Below are 25,408 nucleotides of genomic sequence, written 5' to 3' on the forward strand. Positions count from 1 at the left end.
GTGCCTGCAATACAAAGCCAAACGATATCAAACATCCCAAGACAGGCTTTCACAAATCAACAAAGTACATAAACTAGAAAGAAAAACTATTGCATTTCTCTGGACTGTGTTCCTAGGGTGAGGAGCCGTGAAGCCCTGCAAGTGTAAAGGAAGGATGAGGTGGTTGTCAGTGTCATGGTGTCTTCCAGCAGCACAGAAATAACTCAGAAGTCTTGGAGTTGATTTCTCTGCTGCCTTGCACGTTGTGTATTCTTTTACTTACTCAACCCCCAGAATGAACAGTTTCCAGCCAGCATGAAGTACCACATGTCAGACTGGGCAGCAAGAGGGCTCCTGCAGAAAAGGTGCTTGACAGGATTTAAGATCTAAAAGAAACACTAGGTGGGGTTCAGCCTGAACGATGATCTGAGTTACTTTTCTTTTGCCTTTTGCATAAAATACATTTTGGCTTGTTTTCCTTCAGCATTCTTCTCTAAATCCTCAAGGGACCCATCTTGGGAGCACTTCCAGGATTCTACCTTCAGACAGAGGAAAAGTATATGTGTGTATTCTCCTGTTGTATGGTATGTATTGACAACATTGGCAGTTTTTCCATTTCTTTTTAAAATACATTAATTTTTACACATTTGTCTGGCTTCCTGACATAGTTTGCCTTCTTTAATTTTATAATATTTATGTCAGTTCTTCTAATCTAGGGGTTTAAATGCTGTACTGCTTATTGATAACAATTTTATACCATTTAAACCAGTACACTGCAATGTTGTTCACCAAAAATGAAAAATGCACAGTCATCTGTGATGTGAGACTATTCATTTATCCACAGAGGAAAAACTCCATGCACTGTTTGACTGATAAGCCAGTTTCTGTCTCTTGTGGTCAGAGGTAATTGTTTTTTACCACATTAGCTGTGTGTTGGATCTTGGTTTTGTAGATGTTGTCACGGATGCCAGATTAGATGTGGCAGGTTTGTAATGGGGAGTATTCTCTAACAAAGATTGCACAACCACTACCAAAGTAATTTCAGGTAGCACTTTAATTAAATGTAAAACTGAATTCCAGTGGTAGTTACCAGTGTTTTGTTCATTTTATCATTCTGTGCTTATGGAATTTTTTCCATAGAACCAGGGAAGGATATGAGATACACCTTCACCTCTCAGTTTTTCTCTCTGTCTGTGGTATTTCACATCAAAGGGAGATTATTCAGCTTTTACCAGCTGAACTGCTAGGCCTTACTGAGAGGAATCCAACAGAAACCACAGATCTAACCCTGATTTTTTGAGCAATACTTCTGAAAATATTTTTCTAAACTTCCTTTAATTCTTATCACGCTCAGATACATTAGACTGATACAAAAGCCCTAACTAACTTCACCAGCCTCAGTGGTATTACTGAATTTTCTTCCAACTTTGCACTATCAAACCATTACTAGAATTATAATTTTATCAAATAATAGCAGGGTATAGGACAATTTGTTTCCTTTTTGCTCAGTCTCAGCAGTCTCTCTGCTTGCTTTGACTCATGTATAAGCATATGTGGTTCTCCAGGGACTTACTAGTCTAGAAATGGGGTAACTTTAGTTAAATGGAGTATTTTTGAAAGGCAAAGTAGCCAAGTCCATGACTCATGGGATTGTGCTTCATGATAGGTCCATATAAATGTCTTCCATAAACTGAAATGCATTGAAATGCTGCATTGATGTATATGAGCATTAGCAACCACATTTGCATTTTCACACACTCCCCATTTGTTCTTCTAAGCACAGCAAAACTCAAATCAATGGAGTTTTTAATAGATTTTGGTGTGTGTGTATATATATATATATTTATTTTTATATACTTACATAAAAAGGCATGGACAGCTGTGAAGACAGTGCTGTTAAATTGGTTAAGATTTAGCAAGTGCTCAGAAAGCAAACTGCCCAAACATGCAGAAATGTTGTTATTAACTACAGAAGTTTCTGTTTCAGATCAAACCAGGTTATTCTTCTGGGCCCGTATCTCACCCTGCACATGCCAGGAAGCATGGCACAAGTAAGTGAATTTCATGGGAACAGTTACAGCACCCTTTTTAAAGTTCCTTTGTTTTCACCTCAAGTTCAGGAGGACACAAAGGATAAAAACCAGAGTAGAATTTAAAAGAACACAAAAGCAAAAAGTGTATCTTTTTTATATTGTTTTACCAAGGACATGTGATGGTGCTGCTGCCTTTGGAACAGTGTCTTTGGACCCCAGTTGGCTTTGCAGCATCAAAACAATTTCTGGTTGTTGCCTATTCTCATAACAAGTCTTAAGTTTTGCTTGGGGATTTCAGCTTTTAATGAATTAAAATCAGAATCAAGTTCAATTGAAGACTTTAATCTGTTCCTACTATAACTGCAGTATTGAGTTAAACTAGATGGGTTAAAGCTAAGCTCCAGTAAAGCCAAAGCTTTTCTGTTGACTGAACAGTTTTCCTGCAATGCCCCTAAATTTTAAGGAAAAACTGTCCCAGACACTTACCTTGAGATTGACTCATGATACAAAGTGTTCACTCATGTAGTGCATGATCCCATTTATACCACCTATAATGTCTTGTCTTTATATTATATTGGGGCTGCACCTTTCAGTGAGGAGAACTGGATTGTGGCTAAAGACGACGTAGAGGGAAAACTACTCTGCTGACTTCAGTAGGATCAGGATTTTGCTCAGTGTAATCTTGTCTGTTCAAGATCATGGCCTGTACCTGGAGGATGTGTAGAGTTTTAGTGTATGAAGTTCTAGTGTACTTGTATGTTATTAGGACAAATATTTTGCTTCCAACTGAGGTAAACAAGTTTCCAGGAGTAAGAAATCCTATTATTTTTAATGAAATCATGCTGATCTTCACTGCCTGGACACCTGGATTATTGTACACATTTCTTGTATTGTTATGCTTCTTATTTGTGTGTTTACCAGTTCAGCTCCCATATCATCCCAAGCATGTGTGGATGATTGGTTTGAAGGAAGAATGGGGAAAAAAGATGTATTTATTACAAAGAACTATCAAAAGGAATATCAGTAAGCTACTTAAGGAAAAGGGTGGGATCAAGACAGGTGGAAAGACCTCACTAGTGTTTGCTCCCTCCCACTCAGTGACACAGGACAAGGACATACCTTGCTTAGTGGCAGCTGAGGGCAGCAGGAAAAGTGAAGGCAGCTTACGGAGCTATAGCACCTGAGAAGTTGTGTGCTGGGCTGCCAGAGAGCTGTCAGAGATGACACTTGTTTCCTGGAAGGGTGAAATAGTAGGGAGTGGTTAATTTGCTGATGTTGGGCAGTACTTGTGGAGAGTGCTGGGCCTGCTTGTAAAGACAAGAGTTGAGGGCTTTGATAGCCCTGCTGCTTGCAAGGCTGCAGTTCCTGATATTAGCTTCACAACCTGAAGAAGCTTCATGCTCAGATATGGCAGTAGCATTTTTCTAATATTTTCTTGATGCAGAATCATAACTGAACAAATGCTTGTTCTCCACAGCAGGGACTGGAACAAATGTAGCAGTTAAGCCAAATAATAGAATCAAAAATAAAAGGAGCTGACTTTCTTTTTCTTACTGTGACCTTTAGAAGGCAGGCAGGGAGACTTGTTCCATTCACAGTGTATTTAGGAAGGGACAAGGTAGTTTAGTTTTCTGTGAGTAACTTGAACAGGTCAGTCAGCTTTGATGTATTGCTCAGTGAGGTGGAAAGATGTATGCACTACATATGTGACACTGGTGGCTCTCCAGCTGGGGTCAGTGCTGCCTGTGCTTCAGCAACTGCTGGGGAAGGTCTGGCTTTGTTTCCTTCATCTGAAGGGAAAAGGGGGTATAACTTTGGGATTGTTGTTCTTAATTTTTTTTCTGATTAAGCCTAAGGGGGAGATATTTTCTTTTCAAAGTGGGAATGTGTCAGAGGAAGGTGCCTGGAGGTGCCTTTGAGGGCACATCTCTCTTGTTCCCCCCCGTGCCACTCCCTGGAGCTGAAGGCACTTGCCATCGTTGGATGTTTGAGCAAGAATGTGTTGTACCTCTAGTAGTAGAGTGGCAGTCGTGGCAATGTCTGTTCCAAAAGAAGGCATACACTTCCACGCAGAGGGAAAGTAAGGAAGGGGGAAAAAAAGAAGTTAAAAAATAAAAGGCAGCATTCACATGCTGGTGTGGCAACCAAAGAGTAAGTGAATGAAATGGCGAGAAAGAGAGAAGGGAGGAAGGTCACTGCCCCAAAGGAGAGCAATGCCAGATGGCCCCAAGTGCAAATGCAGAATTCTGCAGGAATGGATTTTGATTATTTTTTAGCATAGTTTGCACTGCAGTTTATTTTCATGGCCATTTGGAGGTTGGTAAAGGGCCAGATTGCTCTGAAGGAAAAATATCTTAACCTGTACCTACAATGGGAGACTCAGAGATATTGTTAACTTTAAACCTACTCAGATCATTTATGTCTACTGGGATGACAGCAACACTAAAAAAGCCACCTGAGGGTCTCTTACATTTGAGATGCAGCTGCCCTTTCCCTTTCAGTATATAATGATAAAGCATGTGCATAAGTCTCCTAGATATGGGCTGGACATCACTTATGCTTTTATTTTAACTGTGTTTCTGTGCTGAATTGAAATTTTCAATGGCAAAATGAGAACATTTTGGCTTTGAATGGGAAGAGGAAGAGACATTTCTTAATAACTGCAACTTGCCATTTCAGAAATAAACTGCATGGTCATTCCTGGCAAAAAGAAAATACCTGACCTTAATTGTGACTAACAGGGAATATGCATAGATGTACAGTCAAAACATTTGCATTTCAAGCACCAGAGAGTACTTTTGCCTTCCTGCAGAAAATTTAACGTGGCATAAAAAATATTCAGGCAAACAATTATTCATGTTTATGTTAATTCTATATAATTGAACAACCAGTGTTGCAGGTTTTGTTTCACTTCATAACCTTTTGAGTTTTTCTTCTGCTGTATTGCTTTTATTTTCTGGACATATTCAATTTTGCTTTCACAGGAGATAAAAAGAAAGAAAGAAAGCTTATGGCAGAACAGCAGGAAACAAATATAACTGTCTATGAGAAATGACACTCACACATTTTTCATTGATCCTTGAAAAATTAGATGAGCCTCATACCTACTTTTGGATTTATCTATGCTGCTTGTGCTAAGGTGTTAGGGTGTTCCCAAGATACCCTAAAGAAACAAATTCTCTGTTTTGCCTCCTATTTATGGTAGGAGCAAAGAAGAACAAAGACAAATATCAGACTCAATTGCTTAAAAAACTGATCAACCTGTAGGAGAAAGATGTTTTCTGCTGCATTGGTTGTCATAAATGAAGTTATTAAGATTAAAAAACCTCAACACCTTAGTAGCCTTTGCCAGGAATGGGATAGACATAGTCATCTTAAAACAGTTTCTCCTTTAGTTTTCCTGATCTCTGAAGACAATTAAATTAACACAGAATTCAGAGCTCTCACACACCCCACAGCCAACTGTTCCCAGTGCAATGAAAACCCTTATTGATTCAATTTATTACAAATTCTGTCCTGAAGCAGAAGAAGTAACTCTGCTCTTATTTGTTTAGTACTTTTACCCTTTGACTGAGGGCTGGTTTTGTCTTGCACGGTCCCACTGAAGAGCAATGGAGAGCAGGAACAGGCCTTGATACACCCTCACAGAGTCATAAAAACATCTGCAAAGACTGATATATTTATTATTTTTCTCTTCCTACCTAGTGTATCTCTGAGACTGCAGTGTTCAGACTGGTCTGTTTATGTATTTGTTTTTAATTCTGCAGTTCTGAATTGGCCAACAGAAGACGAAACCAATATCGATACCTTCTCTATGTTTGAACTCTGTTATGGATGTGGCTTCAGATTTTTGTATTTACAAGCAACCCTTAATTCATGTTCATACTGTGCATTTCAATTTAGGAAACATTCAGAGAAAAAAAAATCATAGAATAATTTAAATTGGAAAAGACCTTTAAGATCATCAAGTGCAACCATTAACCTCACACTGCCAAGTCCACCAATAAACCACATCCCTCATCACCACATCTACATGGCTTTTAAATCCCTCCAGGGTTGATGACTCCACTGCTGCCCTGGGCAGCCTGTTCTAGTGCTTGACAACACTTTTGATGAATAAATTTTCCTAATATCCAATCTAAATCTCCCCTGGGAGAACTTGAGGCCTTTTATTCTCATCCTATCAATTGTAATGTGGGAGAAGAGATGGACCTCAACCTTTCTACAACCTCCTTTCAGGTAGTTGTAGAGAGTGGTAAGACCTTCTCTGAGCTTCAGCTCAGAACTAGAGAACTAAAGCTGTCACACTGCAAGGGAAGAATGGCACTGACCCTTTTTCACACGTACTCTACAAATGGTCCCTATTGAACCTCACACATAGAGCTGTCACTCGTGGAGAAACACAACCAAATCGTTGTGAAGCAGAAAAAGCAGGCTCTTAGTCAAGTACTAAAATGAAAAGACTCGTGTGTTCTGAATACCCTTTTCCAAGAAATGAACGTGATGGAGAATGCTAGAAAATAGAAGGAAAAAATACAAAGAGGTAGGAGTTCCCAGAAGTACCCAAGTTAGGAAACTGGGTTGCACAGGGAGCGTGGTTGGTGCTTGGATCAAATCCAGTCTTCTGCAGGCATCCAGAAAGATCCAAAGCCCTTGGAACACACGAGCAAGGAAAACCTCCACTGAGCCTGGTGCTGCTCATCTCCCAGGTTTGAAAGAGATGTGTTGTTGAGCAAGACCTCCCTGAGGGTATAATAAAGGCTCTGGACACCCCCCAGCTGTACTAATATGGGGCACGTGAACCTTCTATTGATTTATCAGTTCTTTGTAAGTGACACCACTGGAGTCAGATTTTTATTTCATTTTCTTATTTCAGTTTTGGGGTGGACTAGAAAACATTTTGGAACTCCAGCACTGGCTGTGCCAAGCCCTTACAATGCAGCTAGCAATGCCCACCTCCAAACTAGGTTGTCCAGATTACACCTGTCCCCTCTGTGAAGGACCCGAGTTCCAGGTTCTAAACCTCACAGTAACATTATGTCACATTACTAGGACTGTTAGTCCATCCTCTCTCTTAAACATCATCATACAAGCATGGGCAGGAGGCAGCATGGGAGGTGTCTCCTCCTTCCCCATAAGTGTGTTCTGGGGTGGGACTGACCCTGCTGTAATGCAGTTATCCAGCATCTGGCTCATAACCTAACATTTCTGGAATTAGGAATCTCCAAAGTGTTTCTAACATTCTGTCACTCCTTGTCACTTTTGATTCAGTGCAAGTAAGAATTTCTGAGATGGACAATGAAAAGCAATACATAAAATCTAAGACAAATTATCATAAATGGCCCTGCTGAGAAACTAGATCATACGTAATTTAATGGAGGTAGAAGGTCATTCTGGACACATTAAATATAATAGCACAGAGCACACAGCCAAAGTAGATCCTTATATCAATGTGATAATGGGTCTGAAAGATCACACACTTAAAATAACCTGAAATGAAAAAAAATAAAATATGGGAGAAGGGGTTGGTAGGTATGTCATTGACTCTATTTAACTTTATACTTTAAAAACAAAATCAAAAAAGTAGTAGTTCTTTCACATATATTTGAGAAGACTAAGCCACAGAGATCTGCAAGATACTTATGTCTTAGTTTGATAAGTGGAAAGCCAGACCTTTTTCGAGGTGGGTGCCATGCTAGGCAACCAGAACTGAAGCACCAAAGCCATCCAGCAGTCCTGCAATTGCCCTGTTTTGGAGTGTACACCAATAATTTAGATTGCAATTAAGGACAGCATTTAATAAGGGAAGAACAGGAGCTATTGCCTACATTAAATATTGGCAAAGTAAACACCAGAACGTGCTGGCTGCTTTATCTCATTTAAGGGCTGAAAAGACACGTGCAAATTTCCAGACAAGTGTTCCCACAGAACACAAGGGTGAATTTTCAATCACACGGGGATTTATTTCTTTTCATGTAGTTTTTGCAGCAATGTCTGAAAGTGTTCCCTACAAATGATCTCAGCATTCTTCCATATGTTGGGCTCTGATTGTGATTTTAATTATGAAGAGAAGTTGGAGCTGCTGATAGTGGTATTTTACGTGGCAACAGCACATTTCAGGCTACCTCTTAAATCAGCTGTGTAGGATAGAACCAAAATTGCAGGCACCGTGTCTTCCTCTGCTGTCAGTGCAGCAGCATTGAGAGCTTCCCAAAGCAGTTTGCATCTATACCTTATGCACCCTGTATATAGTTGAAGACATCAATGCACAATGGCACCTTCCAGGTGGGTTGCTCACCTTACTGACCTCAGGTTTGTTGCAGCCATAGGGAAATTCTGCAACACTCTGATGACAGGTGGCACGTCTGAGGTTTTCTACATGTAAATGATCAGTGTTTTGTTAATAAGAAAAAAAAAAAAAAAAAAAGGGAGGGTGGAGGACCCCATTTCCCTGCAGATTTCTTCCCCCTCTGAACTCCACTCCCCCTGAAGTTTTCCCTGTGCACAACAGAGGCCTGGCTCTTCCTGGTGCTCCTCTGAACACTCCCTAGATACAAAAAGGAGCCATAGTTTCCTTTGTTGCTGGCATTGCAGCAAATCTTACTGCAGCCAAAGAAATTCAGTAAGACTTCCCTTTTTTCCTTAATTGTCTCTGATTTTCAGGCAGCCTCTTCTGCTAGTTTTTTTATCCCCTTAAAACGTGGTTTTCTTAATTTGAACAGGAAATGTCTACTTTCCATTTCTGTATTATTTTGAGGGAAATCCTGGCATTAAGCCAACCTGTGTAACTCAAGATTCCCATCCCCCACAAAAGAAAAATCACCCGCCCCTGTTTTTTCATCTTTCCCATTTAGTGTTTCTCCCCGATGACTCCTTTCCTCCCATGGCACTTGCAGGGAGTCTGTCCTGGAGGGATCCACTGAGACAGATGCTTTTAAAACCTTGAAGAATCAGATGTCTTCCTGCTAGGGCAATTTCTGCTTGAGTTCACCAGGCTGCTCTTCCCATGTTTTTCCCAGCTCAGGGGCCTGCCAAGTGCTGGCAAACTGCATTTCATTTCATTTTAAATTCTTCAACATACTCAGCATGCATAGGAAGCTGAAGAGAAATTCAAAGCTTATAGTCTTTATGCAAATGGAACTATGCAATAATACTGAGAAACATTATTTGAAAGCGAGAACTTATAATTCCCCACATTTTCTCTTTTTATATCTGTTAGTCCAGAATAGCACCTACCAAAGTCTACAGGGTAACTGTTATTGTCTTTCTCCAGTGGGATTTCTTTCTTTCCCCCACCACATATGCTGTTCATAAGTTCACCTACTAAAAATGTTGCTACAAAAGCAAGATCTGAGTCTGTTGTTTGCACTCAGGCCCACCCCTGATGCAAACATTTCCATCTTAGCCTGTATCACTAAGAAAGCACAAGAGAGAACACCTAAAGTTACGTTGAGTACGTTATGGTATCTGAAGTTTTCCTATGTGTGAATTTTTCCTTCCAGCAAGGGGTGGTGTGATGGAAACTGGTTGTTTCATTTCTGAATGTTGAGCTGGCACGCTAGAATAAGTCCATCCATTTTTCTTACAAAGTCACATTGAATTTATTGTTTCCAATACACCGAGAAGTGCGAGACTTATGTGAGCCAGTGTGAGATGAGGTGCCAGAGAAAAAGTTCAAAATAACTCAGATGGAACAGTTTTAAGAGGGGCTGTTATTTTCAACACCTAAAAAAAAAAGATTGGATGTTTACTGCTTGAAACCAGGATTTGAATTCCTGTATGAGGCAGCAGAATGGGTTGCATTTAATTTATCTCAGTGTCCACAGATCAGAAAATTCAAAAGTATTTTAAATCACCGGAAAGAATGTCAAAATGAATATAAATTACAGATGCTGCTGGCTGCCTCTAGCTAAAAATATACCTTCTGTCAGTAATGAAAAAGAATTTTGATCTTTCATGTTTGTAGTGAAATCTCTAGAAATTAGAACAATGAGAAAATGTGATTTGATATTTCACAGTTCTGGAGATCTGCAGAGCATTTTTTCTTCCTGCTTAGAGCATTACTGTGAAAAATATAATTAAAAGAAAAGAAAATGGAGCTGTGTGTCATGTAAACAAGGTTTATAGAAAAACCCAAGATATTTTTCCCTTAAAATAAAAAGGAGTGCAATGCTCCATTTTTGACAGAAAATGTCAGCACCATTTTATAAACAGAATGCCACAAGCAGGTCCCACAAGTAGGCTGGTCACTACTAAAGTGCAGGTAAGAAACAAGAAGCATGGTCTTCCATTTGCTGGAAATGGTTCAAATGGCAGCTGACCAGGTCATATTGCCACTCACACTGTTCCTGCCATGGTATTAAATGTAATCAATAAGGACCACTTGTGATTTCCTTAGTATCTATTTCACAGAGCAGGTTTCCAGCCAAAGTGGACAGAAATGTACACCTGGGAAACAGGAGCTCCAAGGAGGCTGCCCTTGCAAGACAGTAAGTTCCTGTTACATTCTGGGCTGGTGTTTCAGATATAAGCAGTAGTCTAAACTGAAGTTAGAAACTTTGCCATTGGGGGGTGGTGGTGGCAACAGCAGCTGGTTTGCCCAGAGAGGGGGTAGATGTCCCATTCCTGGAAACATTCAGGGTCAGGTTGGATGGGGTCCTGAGCAGCCTGATCTAGTTGAAGGTGTCCCTGCTCCCTGCAGGGAGGATGGACTAGATGACCTTAGAAGGTCCCTTCCAACCCAACCATCCTATGGTGGCACCTTTCTTCTAAGTATAGCAGGCTTTGCAAAAAGGAGGTGGTGCTGTCAGGGAGGTGGAGAGCTTGCTCTGTATTGCTTAAGCAGTGTTAAGACAGGGGCCATAAGATTTTAATATCAATTTCAGGTTTAAAAATGCACAGCAGCTGATCCCAGGGTGCATTTTGCAAAACAGCTGCAGGCCTCAAAACAAAGATAAGCAGTGTGGTTTTCCTTTATTTTTTTCATACAATTATATATAAATAAGATTCATAATGTCTACTGACACTTTCTCCCTTAAAATTCCAGCCCAAGATTATGCTGCTAACTAGATTTCAGATGCAAAAGGAGATGAAAGAGATGAATTAAACCCGATGCCCTATCTTTGTAAATTTAGCTTTCCATTACAGAAATCCCTGTGTTTATCCACGTGGTCTTCTTCTCGTATTATCTGGTATTTTGTTTTACTCTCATTACCATAAACTAAATCTAACCTGTTCTGCATTTTGTGCCAAAGCCTGCTGTCATCTTTTCTAGTGACATTAGCAGGGAACACATTTTTATCAAATAGATAATGGCAAAACAAATTGCGTTTTCTTCTTTCTGCACAAAATAGTATGATCAGAAGTTCATCATTTTGGGAGCTGACGCTGAGAAGCAAGATGATACAATTCATGAGTGGCTTTCAAAAGGATGAATACTGAATCAGAGGTTTGTTGTGGCTCCAGAACTCAGGAGTTTTCAGAATTTGCGATCAATAAATAACTATGTTCTTTAAGAAGAAAGATTTTGTCAGTACTTCTATTTTTTTGAGCCAAAATTATGAGGGACAGAAAAAAAACAGACTGCATGCTTGGCATGAGCCACTATACAGGCACTTATGTAAAAAGATAATTTTGGATGTTCTTGATTTCTTTTCTCTTCTTTTTTGCATAAGCTGATAGTTTTAAATAGTCACCTGCATAGCACAAGCTCAGTCTGCTTTCTGTGATGTTCATTTCTATGTAGTCTGACTATTCCTGTTAAGGGGAAATCACACTGAAGCAGGGGAATGGGAAAATAAAATAATCAAAAAATCTCTTTGCCAGTGTAAAGATCAACTGCTTATTAAATATGATTTCCATTTCTAGAGCTTCCTTCGTCCGTAAGTAACTGATAACCATTGCATTAGCTATTCTGTGTAATCCCAGCAAGGCTGCTCTTAGCCATCCTTAGAAGCTGTAAAAGCCCCTGAGTTTCCCCAATGTGCAGGCTTATCCTAACAGATTGTTTTTCCAAGGAACTGACTGCTAATGGCTTTGGTCTTTATCAGATCTCAAAATGGAGCTGTTTTCATTCAAGTCCCTACTTGTAGAAAACATATATTGTTGTCAAATGTCACCTAAACAGGAATTGTTGCTCAAGCTTTCTTTGCCCTTTCTGAGCACTCAAGGGAGCAGTAGTTGCAGCCCATGGGGGCTAAAGGGTCTTGCTCCTACTTTTTGCTGGCCTTGGATCAACCTAAGTGTCCTTTTTTATCTTCCTGATACATCTGCTTTTTTTTTCCAGTGGAATCACTCCAAGTGAAGTCAGAGCATAGCAGAGGTGAGCCAAACCCCAGCTGTCCACATGATCTTTCAAACTGTGCACCTCACTGGGAACTGCCTGCTCCCTGTGCCACCTGCTGCCAGCTCAGGTGTGATTCAGAGGACATTCAAAGGTTGGTGGAACTGTACACAGGTCCAGACAATCATTCAGCACGTAGAAGACAAAAAATGGTAAGTATTGCATGCTCATACACTGTTTGTGGCCTAGAAAGGGCTGTCCTAAATTTGAGTGCACCTCATTGCTGCTTCAATTATGATTTTTTCTTTCCTGATAGGAAGTATTGTCTGCAATGAGTTCGGTCATTCCACTAAGAGAAACCACAGGAACTCTACCAATACCTAACTTGCTTGCCTTGCCTGTACAAATCAGCTGCAAGAAGTTGGTATATTCTTCTAGAAATACTGGCCTTACTAGACATCATCTGTTCATTGGCAGTAAATCCAAGGTATCTTATAAACCCTGGGCTAACTTTCCAAATGTAAGCTGGTGCCTCACATGCATGTTTCTGTCCAGGAAATTCCAAATAGAAAGGTGCTGACCTAAGCAAGGTGGAAGGAGAAGAGAAAAAGAGCGTTTTTCATCCTGATTTTCAGGCCTCGATGATGCTAAACCTGCCAGTCACTGTGGCTGCTGTAAGCACTGGGAATTGGCACACACCTCCTCGTGGGAACTGGGCTTGCTTTATACAAAGCAATCTCATGGCTCTTACACTTCTAGTAAAAACCATTGGATCATATCTCGGATATTCAGTTTTAGCCTTGCTGTGACTCAGATGTGCCAATTTCTAATTAGCCAGCAGCACTACAATGCACTTCTAGGACTGAAGACTTCCCTCACTATATAATAAAACCAGCTGAGCACCTGCTCAGCCTTTTTGAAATCAATGAAAGGCTCCAATTCTTACTGATTCCAAACAGAGAGGAGGAAGGCCATGCTCAGTTCCACACTTGAATGGCTATGCAGCTATAGCTGAGTCATTCTGCATTGAGGAATAGATCCTCTCTCTGGCTACCAAATCTTTCATATAAGCTTTAATATTTAATATTTATTTTGCATCCGCAGTGTTGGTAACTGGAATGTGTTTAGAGCAAAGCAAATTTTACAGTAAGTGATTCCCAGCCTGGATGCTGGGTTTATTAGACAGCACATCTCCATCTTAGACTAATTACTTACATCTGATCCATCACAGCTATCAGGAAAAGATGACCTAGGCAATTTGAGAACAGAAATACTGTTTGCACACCATTTCACCAAGTATAGGGATTGTCATAATCTGATCTAATGAGAAGGAATATGTGTGATTTAAGTAAAGATTTTCAATCTGATGATAACAGGTGGTCTAACCCACAGTCTTCCTGTGGCCCCATCCAGAGAGAGGTGTGGGAACACTTTCCCTACCTACATTATCACATCTAACCTGAGGTGCTACTTCTATCAGTTCAAACAGCATTCTGGTTTGGCCCGTGACCTTTTAAATGTTCCAGGATAAGGACAGATAAGCTCAGGGATAAACAAACTTCTCTTGGAAGGCAAAATATTTATGTCATTACCACAAGGTAAATTTAATAATCTTTTTATCTTCATGGTTTATGTTTTCTTCTGCTTGCTTGTATTTTTGCTTTTCAGCCTTTGCCAGTCTTGGCACATTTAATTTCCAATATTTCCATCCTCTGCCTTTTCCAGGCTGCTTCTGGTTCAGCTCGCTTAACAGCTGTTAGTTTTAGCATGATCTTTTTTCACTTTAGCTAGCATCCCTTTCCATTTCCCACCATTCCTAATTGCTACACGAAGGTGAATTCCTCTCTGTAAACAAGCAGGGATTTCTCCCCCCGGCCAGGAGTAGCCATCACCTGTGCATACATTGCCACGTGTCAGCTGATATTTTATAAACCTTTCTCTCTCAGAGCCCAGAGATCACTTGCAGCACAGCATCTGGGGAGCTGGAAACCTGTCTTAATGATGGTGGCTCATGCACATGGTTACTGGAAAATCATTCATGAATATTGAATCCAATTATTGTGAACAGGTGCAACCAAGTAGCTACATTTCATGCTCACTGAGATATCACAAACACTTAAATTTGATAACGTTAATACACAAATATATACTCTGGTACACAACAATAACTTCATGAACATTCATGAGAATGCAAATATAATGATCATGATTCTTGGTTTTGAGGTTGTGATCAAGTCATTTTCAGTAATTTTAAACAATTATTTCACCTCATTGCTTAATTCTTTTTACAGCTGAGAATCCAATAAAGGGAGAAAGAAGACCCTTTGTTGTAAACCCTTCCTTGCTGAAAACTGAGGCTCATTTAGGTCCCCAACAGAAAGAAAGAAAGAGACTGGTTCATATTAAAAATCTTCCCAAGTTGAACTGTGCCAAAATTGCCAACAGAAAAACAAACCAAACCAAACAAAGAGCATTTAGGTGGGACCACATCCCAGGCTCTCTTTGGACCTGGACCAAAATCAACCATGAGCACATACCTGAGCACGTACACGTCCAGCTACATAACCTTTACCAACAACTGTGTTTTAAAGCACACAGAAATGGATGGCAGCTTCTTGGTGACCAAAGGCAGGACCCCAGTAGCAGCAGTGTCAAGCTGGACTCATCAGCAACCTCTCAGTTTTCCATCACCACAGAAATTAGAAGATCTGTCCAGAGACATTAGCAAACTGCTCTTCTGCTTTTCTCCCCAACCTGTATTTCAATTACCAGCTTTATCTTGCATACTTCTTCCTATGACACATGTATTAAAAACGATGCATATCCTTTTTTAGTTTGCCTCTATAAACTTCCCTTCCTGCCTGTCTTTCAGAATGACACTTTCTCTTCTACCTAAAATCCTAGTAGCCCTTCTCTGCAAATACTTTCATTTTAATTCCTCTTTCCTGAACAGGGATGACCCGAACTGGACACAGGCTCAACCAAGGTTTTGTTCAGCACCATTAACACTTTTTGCCTTGGAAGCACAAATGGTGAGTTGCTGCCCCTGCTCTGCTGTGATTGCACATTGCATTCGCAAGGGAAAGATGTCTTTATGGAAATTGGCCTCATTATTTTTATGCTTCATAGTTCCCACTAAAATTATTTTACCCAGAAATAAGACTGTTAAGCATCACCAAGCAGAAAAGGAAACATTCAGCAATCCTGATAACCTTGTAGAAATTGTTGTTTTTGCTGACCTGAGCCCTGGGGTGAAAGTTATAATGATAACAGCAATAATAATAGCAATACTAATAATCTCTATTCATATTAGAAAATGCTGCTTCCTGTGTTTGGGGAAAATGTCTGTAGTGAATCTCCAAGTTACGTCCTCAATACTTACTTGGTTTCTACATATAATAATTCCTTATCATTCCTCACAAGGCAACTTCATCAGTTCAGTCTTCTGTCTGTTGGGCAATATTCTCCCTCATTATTTCCAAGGTGAGAGCAGAGAACTTTGCAATTGGCCTTCACTGAGCTCCACTCTCAACATGTCTCACTATTGTAATTTTCTTACCAGCAAGGAGAAAGATTAAATTAAAAAAAAAAAAAAAAGGGATTGGAGTGTTTCTGACCTATGCAAGGACTGGAAGTGGACTAAAGAGATACATTTTGAATTAGCTCTGGTTATGTAAAACCAAAGTCAATTAAGATTTCCTCAAAAAAAAAAAAAAAAAAAATTAAAGAATGAGGTTATTAAACTTATTTTAGTAGTGAGATTTAAAGTCTGCACCTCAAGGTTTTAGCTCTGGCATTTCTTTAAGCAATGTGGGAATACAGACTATGAGTAATTGTGATAGACTGCACGGAAGAGCACTTGGAGGTTGAATTCATTCCCCATCCAAATCAACACCCACACCCAATTGACTTAGACAAGGACAAGAATTCACTTTAAAATGCCAATACCATCCAGTTTCTGGAAGGGTGGCTTGGACCACCATCATTTGCCTTTCTAACATTTAGTGGGCAGTTGCTGGACAGCTGTAAGATCACACATTTTAAATTAAACTTTGTGGAATTGCTTTGAAGATGTTGTTTCTTATTTTACATTTCACCATCTCTCCTAGAGAACATAATGCTTTTACCCATATGTCATCTGCTCATTGTTCTGGAATAATGCAGACCAGAGGACTGACTCCCCACTGAGGTACTTCATATTCATTCTGCTGTAATATTACATTACATCAGTTTAAAACTGGAGTAATACAGTGGTGAATGAAACTCTCCAAGACATTGTTGCAGCCTCCAGCATGTCTGTCCTACCAAATCAAGAGAAGGCAAGTCACAGATGGTTTTACACTGTTGTAATTAATAATCATGGTACCATATTAGTGTCACCTTAACATAATAAAAGCGACTCTATAAATTGTATACACCATTTTTACATCATCTGTAATGACTATTTTCTGCAGCAAGAGGGTACAGCTCTGGCAGTAACTTTCTGAACTGCATTCATAAAGAATCATTTCAATTTACTGTTTGTTTTCTTTTAAGATTATTTATGAAGTGGCATCGCTAATTTTTGCTGTGTATCATTTGTAGATTGATCATTGATGGCATTGGATTCTTTTTATATATATTTTTTAAACTCTGCATTCTCTTTCTCAGCTTTCAAAGCAGATCTCTTCTGGGTGGGATGATGTCCTACATCACTGCCGAGCTGGCCTAAACTCCCAACAGCCTGAAGTTCAGGGCACTCCCAAGACCCAGCACCATGTTCTTTGTGAGCAACCCAAACTCCATTTGATATAAAAATATCATCTGTCCTTTTGAGGCTCCTTTTAGGAGGACTTCTGTAGAAGAATGGAGCCATGCATACCCACTATAGGGGTGGCCGAAATCTATCATTGCATGGGCAGTTATTTGCTTTAGTGTTGTGCAATGCTTCCAGTTTTTTTTGGCTGAAGAAGCATGGGCACATTTTAGGTTAAACACAGGCTTAGTAATTCTTTTGAATCAGGGCAAGATTATATCAAGGGTAGATGCAGCTATGAGGCACTGTTATTTCTAGAACCTTCAAAAGCATGTTAAATTTTGAGAGAAATCCCTTTTGGTTTGGATTTGACTCTTCCCACTCTCATTCCCACTCACAGGAACAAATCCTGCTGAGATGCTCTGCGTCCCCAGCTCGGATCCTGATAAAATTTGGAAGTGAAATGGCAAGGGTAAGGGATGAAGATGTTTTATATGCTTATTTCAAAAGCTGAAATAAAACCTTACTCAGGTTCCCTCCTGGTCATGGCGAAGGGTAAGGACATTTAATGATTGGACTCGATCTTCAGGGTGTTTTCCAACACAAATGGCTCCATTACTCTGTATTCCCAAACTCGTTTGGCTTCTGAGAAGCCCAGACTTACAGACATACTAGAGGGCAAGTACCTGTTTAAATTACAATCATTTTTTTTCCCCAACACACGGACTGTTTCCTACTCAGCATAAAAGGAATGTGTTGTCTCACACAAAAGCTGTAATTTACCTGATGTCATCTACCATCCTAAATCAGTGCAGAAAAATACAGCCACACGAAGCACAGAAGAACCTGTAGCCACATCACTGGGTCTGCCTAGCCCAGGAATGAGTCTCTGGCAATGGGCTGTAGATGTCTGGAGAGTTTAGGGCTACAGCCACGTTATTGTGAGGACTGGCCTGGTCTCTCCCAGGCTACAGCCCTCTTTTTATTGGAAATGTACTGGGTCATAGCAGAGATTTCTCTTTACTAAGTATTGATGTATGTTATTTTTCTTCCCATGCACACCTGATTAATTGCTCTTTGAATCCATGTGAGCTTCCTGCACCAGCAGTGGCCTGTGGTGGTATGTTCAGAGGTTTAAGTATCTCTCATTTTTCAACCTATCACATGGTAATTTCATCTGGTGACCCTTGGTTCTTGAATTGTGGGAAACAGTGAACCATTGTTCCCAGGGATGTTCCTTGTCAAGAGCTGTGAACCATTTTTTTTTCCTGTTTGTTATCCCAATTATCCTTGTTCTCCATCTTTGTATCCATATGAATGTTACTGTATCAAACATATCAGCTAAACCTGCAGTTACACTATGGACATAGACGGAATACACTGAGGTGGTTCAGAGTCTTTTTCAAGATAGTTTAAAATTCCTTTGTTTATTACTGAGATCCAGAAACATATATTAGAAAAATACAATATACTTTTTTTTTTTTTTTTTTTTTTTGAGCTCTTTTGACATGAATGTCCTTTAAAAACTGTTGTGTTCTGGAGGGCACCTTTGCAGTTTCAGTTCTGCAGTCAGGTTCATGGATAGAGTAATCCTAAGGGAATGTGAAACCTTAGCACTTGCCTTGATCCATCCACATTTTTCAGCTATCACATCGATTGGCTTTACAGTCTGTTATAACCCAAGCTTAAGTTGAGCTTTTCACAGACTCAGAAATGCTTGTGGTGAATATCCCCAATCACTTCTCAAGATCATCCTATCAAGTTCAGTTGATAAAGACGAGATTAACCTATTATGGATGTCACTTTCCTAAAACACCAATATGTCCATTTGTCACTTATTGCTGGCAAGAAGCAGGTTTGACCTTTAAGGCAGGAATATGTAAGATGCCAAAATGGATCAGAAACTCAAATAAAATAGATGTGGTGCAACATTACCCAGTCTGTAGAGTGAGAGTTTGCTGATCCCAGTGACCCCACAGAAGACCCTTTTCTCTTGGGAGCATCAGTGGCAAAGATGTGTTACACTTAGTGAGCTTGTAAAGTATGTTTAAGGAATAGGAATTCCCTGGTTTTCTCTCTATCCTTTTCTCCTGTGCTAAACCCATTCACTGCATTTCTTTCATGTCTCATCTATCCAGATATGGGGCCAGTCTCAGCTTCTGGCAGATGACAAAGGAGTATTCACAACATCACAGAAGGCACCTCTGGAGGTCATCTTGTTCACCTTCTCTGCTCAATCACCGTCACCCACAGCAGGCTGCCCAGGACCATGACCAGATAGATGGCTTTTGAACATCTCCAAGGATTGAGACTCCATCACTTCTCTGGGTAACCTCTGCCAATGCTCAGTCACCCTCACAGGAGAAATGTTTTTCCTTCTGAGGGAACCTCCCATGTTTCAGTTTCTGGCTGACATTTGATCTGTTTCTGAATTTAGGATATTTTGTGTCAAGCAAGGAAGGCAGATCATTTTGGACCAGATAAGGCTAAAGGGAGAAATAAATTATGCTAATAGGTTGTAAGAGAACTGCATATACAATATTGCAACAAACCAATGGTTCTCAGGTCATAATTTCAATAGCTTTGTACACCAGACCTTCATAACAATATCCTCTCAGTTTCTTCCCTTCCTTTTCTGAAATGCATTAAATCTTACTTTAACAACCAAAGCACATAACTGTATATTATTATTGAAATATTTATTCTCAATTTAAGTATCTTGATATTTAGTATTTTAACTCTTAAACCGGAATTCTGGAGCTGGAAATAATGATAATATCACCATTAACATGACCAGTCCACTCTGTAGTGAGGAAGAGTGGAGATTAATACTGAAGAGCAGAGTTTAAGTCAGAATTATACTCAGAAAAGTATAGAGATCTGCAGCATAAGATGACACAGAGCCATGTTTCCATCCCTGTCATCCTCCTTGGGCAAAGTTCTGCACAGCTGAAAATCTGACTTCATGTAGATATTGTTTTTATAAGCAGGCTTGGTAGTAAACCTGTCCTGCAATGTGGTCAAATAAGGCTCTGCTGCTCCATTTCCAACAATGTGTTGTGTTTCTTACTTGCTTCCTCAGAGAAAACATTCTTCTGAGATACCATATTCCTTTTCCTTTAGGTATTACACAATCAACCATTGAAAACTGGTCATTTTAAAACCATAAAAATAAACTTAGTTCTTCTTGGATGGGATCCTCCTATTGCTGGGCATGTAAATCCTACTGGAAACCAGTGGGAGTCAAACCTTTACTTTTGCTCATCTTCTTATAGCACACGGAAAAACTCTGCTTGCTACTGATATTACAGAGTTAAATATAGCCTCAGGTTTCTGTGGATATAATCCATTTAGCCTTGCATTTCTTTGGCCAGATTGAGTTTCTATTTTTTTCTGCAGCATCCAGCATTCAGTATTACTTCATTACGTGGTACTTGATCAGTGCATGTATTTTAAAACTCTCTTACAGTATATTCCTATAAAAATAGCTACAAGAGATTGAAATTCCAGTGATGAGCTTTTCTTTCACATCACCACCCACCATGATTGAATGGAACCATACAGGGCCTGGCATTATCTGAGTAAGTGCATCCATCTTCCAAATTTGCTGAATGAGCATTTACTGTTTCCTACTTCGGATGATCAAGCATTTCACTGATGAAGATCATGCAGAACTGGTTCAAAATCATCCTGAAATTCAATGACAAATCTGAAAATTGAACAGCTGTCTTGCCAGCATCCATCATGCTGGCAATCAATCATTATGGTCACCTAACCAAAAGTGCTCCAAAGACAATCCCCTACCCAGGAATGAGATGTGAGCCCCAGTCCTGGAGAGGGTCAATGCTCAGGTCAGCTTGAGTTATTCATTCCTGTAATTAAATACAAACGACACAGTAACTGATTTTCACCTGGACCCAAATTCATCTCTCCTGTGAAGGTCTGAGCTACTGACAAATAACTTCAACTTCTGCCCTGGATTATGCTTCCTTAATGAATATTACATGGCAAGAGTACATAACCACTGCCAATTTCTCTGCCTGCCTGCCACTGCTCTTAGGAAGCACAGAAGATGCAGGCTGTCGTTTTTTGGAGCAGGAAATGCCCATCAAGCAGAGGATTTATCTTATATCCTCAGTGTGGCACAGTGGTGAGGTGAAGCTAATCATTGCAGCACCTTTGCATGTATTCAGAGACAGGCACCCTGCCCCTGGGCTGTCCAAACTGCTCCAGTCACATCCCCACTCATATTGCCGTGAAAAGTTGACATCAGAGTTCACAGTAATGGCTGGAAGAATGAACTGCCCCTTTCAGCTTCACCTGGATTCCTCCCATGAGCCACTGCAAGAGCAGGGTCCTAGATCCACGCTTTTCCATTTTGTGGTAATTGCAGATTTTTTAAAAAAATAATTATACAGTACTATTTTTCCTTCCAAGTCTGTATCTAGAAAACATTTATTTTGTAGGAATTATGATTGTTTTGGTTGGAAAAGACCTTTAAGATCATCAAATCCACCCATTAAGCTGCAAAATCTGCCACTAAACCATGTCCCTAAGCACCACATCTACTTATCTTTTAAATTCCTGCAGGGGAGGTGACTCAGACCACTTCACTAGGCAGTCTGTTGCAGTGCTTGACAACCCCTTCAGTAAAGAAGTTATTCCTAATAGTAGTAGCACCAAAAAAACCCCCTCTTGGCCCAGCTGCCACTGAAGTTCAGGGGAAAATTATTATTAACATGAAAGAAAAATGTGCATCAAGGATTTTTAAAAGGGCAGCATCTCAAAGCTTCATCCTTTAAGATTTTGCCTGCATTTATACCAGTTCTTGTGAATGCTACAGCCAGCCTCTGCAAGCACATCCCCTCCCAGCCCTGCTGGAGGAGTTCAATGAAATATGTAGTGTCATTGGAACAGGAGGCTCCAGATGCTGGGCTGCTCATGGGATGGCTGCCAGCCCAGCTGGAAGCTCACACCAAGTCAGGTTAATGCTGCAGGGTGTCAGGATGCAATGCAAGGACTTCTGTTTACATCCATTTACACTTTTTGAATACATGCGCACACACACACACACATACACATGAAGGAATTAGTGTGCACGCTGGCAAAAGCTTCAGCTCCCAGCTCGTGTTCCCAGCTGTCTCCATGTGCTGTAACTTTGGGTGCTTTCAGTTGGCAGAGAGCAAAGAGCAGCCCTGCCAGGATCCCCATCAGGACCTAGAACTTCACCCACCCTGGAGTTACCACCACTCTGTTGGTGTTATCCAACCATGCCCATCACAAAACCAGCCAGTTTGTCCATAGCTGCTTACCAGCTAAAACTCCAGTGCTTTGATTGGGTTTTCTTTTTGTTATGCTAAAGTAGGTGCTGCTCTGTTACAATCCAAGCCCTGAGGTGGCCTCACTCCTTTCTGTTTACCTCTTCATTACTCAGTCAAGAAAGACATGTTTATGATTGCAGCTTTCAAAATAAGTTTCCTTCTTCAAGATATTTTTCCAGATTCCCCCCCCTACACCAAAAAAAACCAAACCAACAAACCCTCAACATAATAAATAATTATAATTAACTTACTAACAGAGAATTTAGCTTTACTCTTCCTAATAAAACCAGTAGATTTTTCCTATTAAAACCAGTAGAGCATTTTCACAGTATTTTTTCTTTTCCATCCCTTTTTTCATGACTTGCCACAACTTTTTTATACCCAATTTTATATTTCAGATTTTAGGCTGGAGAAAAACCCTTCTCTCTGAAGAAGATTTTCTCATCAGATGAGCCATATATATATTTTTTTAATAAGGACATCAAACCCAGTCTGTCAAAACAAACACCTGAAGACATCTTCTGTACACAAATGTCTCTTTAAAAATATTAAAGCTCCAGAGGTTGAATTGTTTGCAGGTTTAACTGAACTGGAAGAATAAGAGACATCATGATAAAAGGAAATTATTACCTAGGTCTCCATGTGGTAGACAATCAATTTTATAGGATTTCTTCAGTAGCCCATGTCCTTAGTGGGCTTTGCCTCTGAATCTCTGCTATGTCAGGGCATCTTTACAATAAGTAATTGTTCAGGAAAGCTTGTCACACTTTACAGAGGATTTTATTTATTTCTCCATTATGAAATGCAAGTTTTGGTTTATTTGGGGTTTTTTCAATAACATTTCTGCAGGGCTTCCAGAGCTCCTGCTAGACAGATTCTCAGCTGGTACCTTCTTGGTTCATCCCTCTACTTGAAACTCCCATGTCTAAACAATTGATGGTTCACTTGAGAAAACAATTTGTTTCCCCTAATGAAAGAAAAAAAAAAAAAGAAAAAGAAAAAAGTGAGCTTTGCCTTTTTTGTGTGGAACTAAGGTTCCTCAACCTTCACCAACTTTTCCTATTGCAGCATAAGTCTCACTTCTAGACAGAAATGAGAATGAGAGAGTGCAGCCTGTGTACCTTATAGATACCATTCTTAGCTTGCATTGCCCATCAGCTTCTCTTTCACCTTTTATTCTGACTGAAGTGGATCTCTTGATATCTCAGGGCCTTACTGTAGCATCCACAAGAAACACTCTCTCACCTGAAAGGTCTGTTTCAATCTAACCATCTGTTTTGTGCATCATCATCTTAATTTCAGTTCTCAGTTTTCCAGTAATACATTTAGGCTCAAACAGTCCACAATCATGGACAGTATCATTAGTTACTTGAAGTTACAGATTTGTGAACTTGAATTAGATCTACTTGACATGGGTGTATGTATGATTTGTTTCAGATGTGCAACTTTAAATTTACAACATAAATAGATATATATACATATATATATATATAAGCCCATTATTTCTGTTGTTTCACCTTCTGTGGAATTTCCCAGCTTTTTATAAAGGGTGTGCCCCTTCAGGAATTGGTGCTCATGTGCAATCCAGATTATGTCTTCATTGAAAACTGCAATGTGAACTTAAAATGAAATTAAATCTTCAAAAGCTATTCGAATTCAGGAGTGCAAACTTCAGTGATGTCAAAACCCTGAGAGATGATCTCTCCTGGAGAAGAATGTAGGAGAAGGGAGAGTTATGGGGGTTGGTCAGTTTACTGAAGAAACCATGTCAAGTGCACAAGCACAACCTAATCTATTGAGAAAAATATAAAGGAAAGACAAAGAAACGAAGAAAAAAGTTGGCCAAAATGCCAACTTTATTGCATTTGATTGTCCTCCAGAATGAGGCAATAGTAGCAGAAAGCAGCCCACATCATGAAGGCAGAGCCAAAGAGCCAAAGGAACAAATTACAAGCAATTACAAGGGAAAAAAAGGAAGTATCTACAATGAAAATAAATCCTCCTGTTGAGGTCCAACCACTTCACATTCCATGTGATTCTGCACTTTCTGAAACATGGAGGAGTGAAAACAAGGGGGAAAGGGGAACAGCATGTATGTGGTGTAGTCTTGTCATCCTGCCATAGCTTTTGATAGGCACAGATGATGCATTTTTTAACTCTCCTGGCTTTTTTTTTTTTTTTTTTCCAGGAAAAGACAAGTATTTCCATATTAAGCCTCAGTGAGATAAATATATTTCACTCTGCAGAACCCCTGCTTGTTTAGTATACATTCTTCTTCACCAATATAATGTATAAAACATGTAAAACTTCAATATGTTTACCAACATGTTGGCCTTGCTTTCCTCTATTAACCAAAGATAAATGTGTAGACCCTTGGAAAAAAATCCTGATACAAATAAACATTGTAATTTTGATTAAGCCCTGATTTTTTTTTTAGCCACCTTCTGAAATTTTCAGTTAGTGTGGGGGAATCTGGCCTTTAATAGATATTTTTTTCTCATGTAATGCTATGCTATGAAGTGGACCTTTGGTTCAAGCTGTTTATGTTTGTTTCTGTTGACCCTGCGTTTACAACAAGTCAACAGGGTGCCAGGTTTACATACAAATTGAGGCAATATAAAGGAAACCATTATTTCTGCAGACATAGTCCCCTACAAACAACATAAAGTTTCTTCTTGAGCCAGGGAAAGTTTATTTCACTTCTGGTAATTTTATTGTGTGTGTGTGTCTGGGTGGAAATACAGACCTGTGAAAAGGCTGATTTTAGCAGGGATAACAGCTCACAAAAGTTATTCTGAGGAACGGGGTGGAATGAATCATATCCATCCGTGTGTGTGTGTTGGATGGCAGGGAAAAAAAATATAAATCAATGCTTTATCTTAGCAAAGACACTCTCGGGGATGGAGAAATCAGAGCTGCGAAAAGCCCAACAAATTTTGCCTGACAGGTTTTGGAGCACCAGGAGCAGGCTGAGGGTGCCCTTCCCCAGCCCAGGAGGAGCCCCCCATTTCCCAGGGGCTCATTTGGGATCCCTGGGGATGCTGATAACCCCCCTGAA

The sequence above is a fragment of the Chaetura pelagica genome, unplaced genomic scaffold, assembly GCF_000747805.2.
Source record: "Chaetura pelagica isolate M959 unplaced genomic scaffold, ChaPel_1.0 scaffold176, whole genome shotgun sequence".
NCBI classification, from domain to species: Eukaryota; Metazoa; Chordata; class Aves; order Apodiformes; family Apodidae; genus Chaetura; species Chaetura pelagica.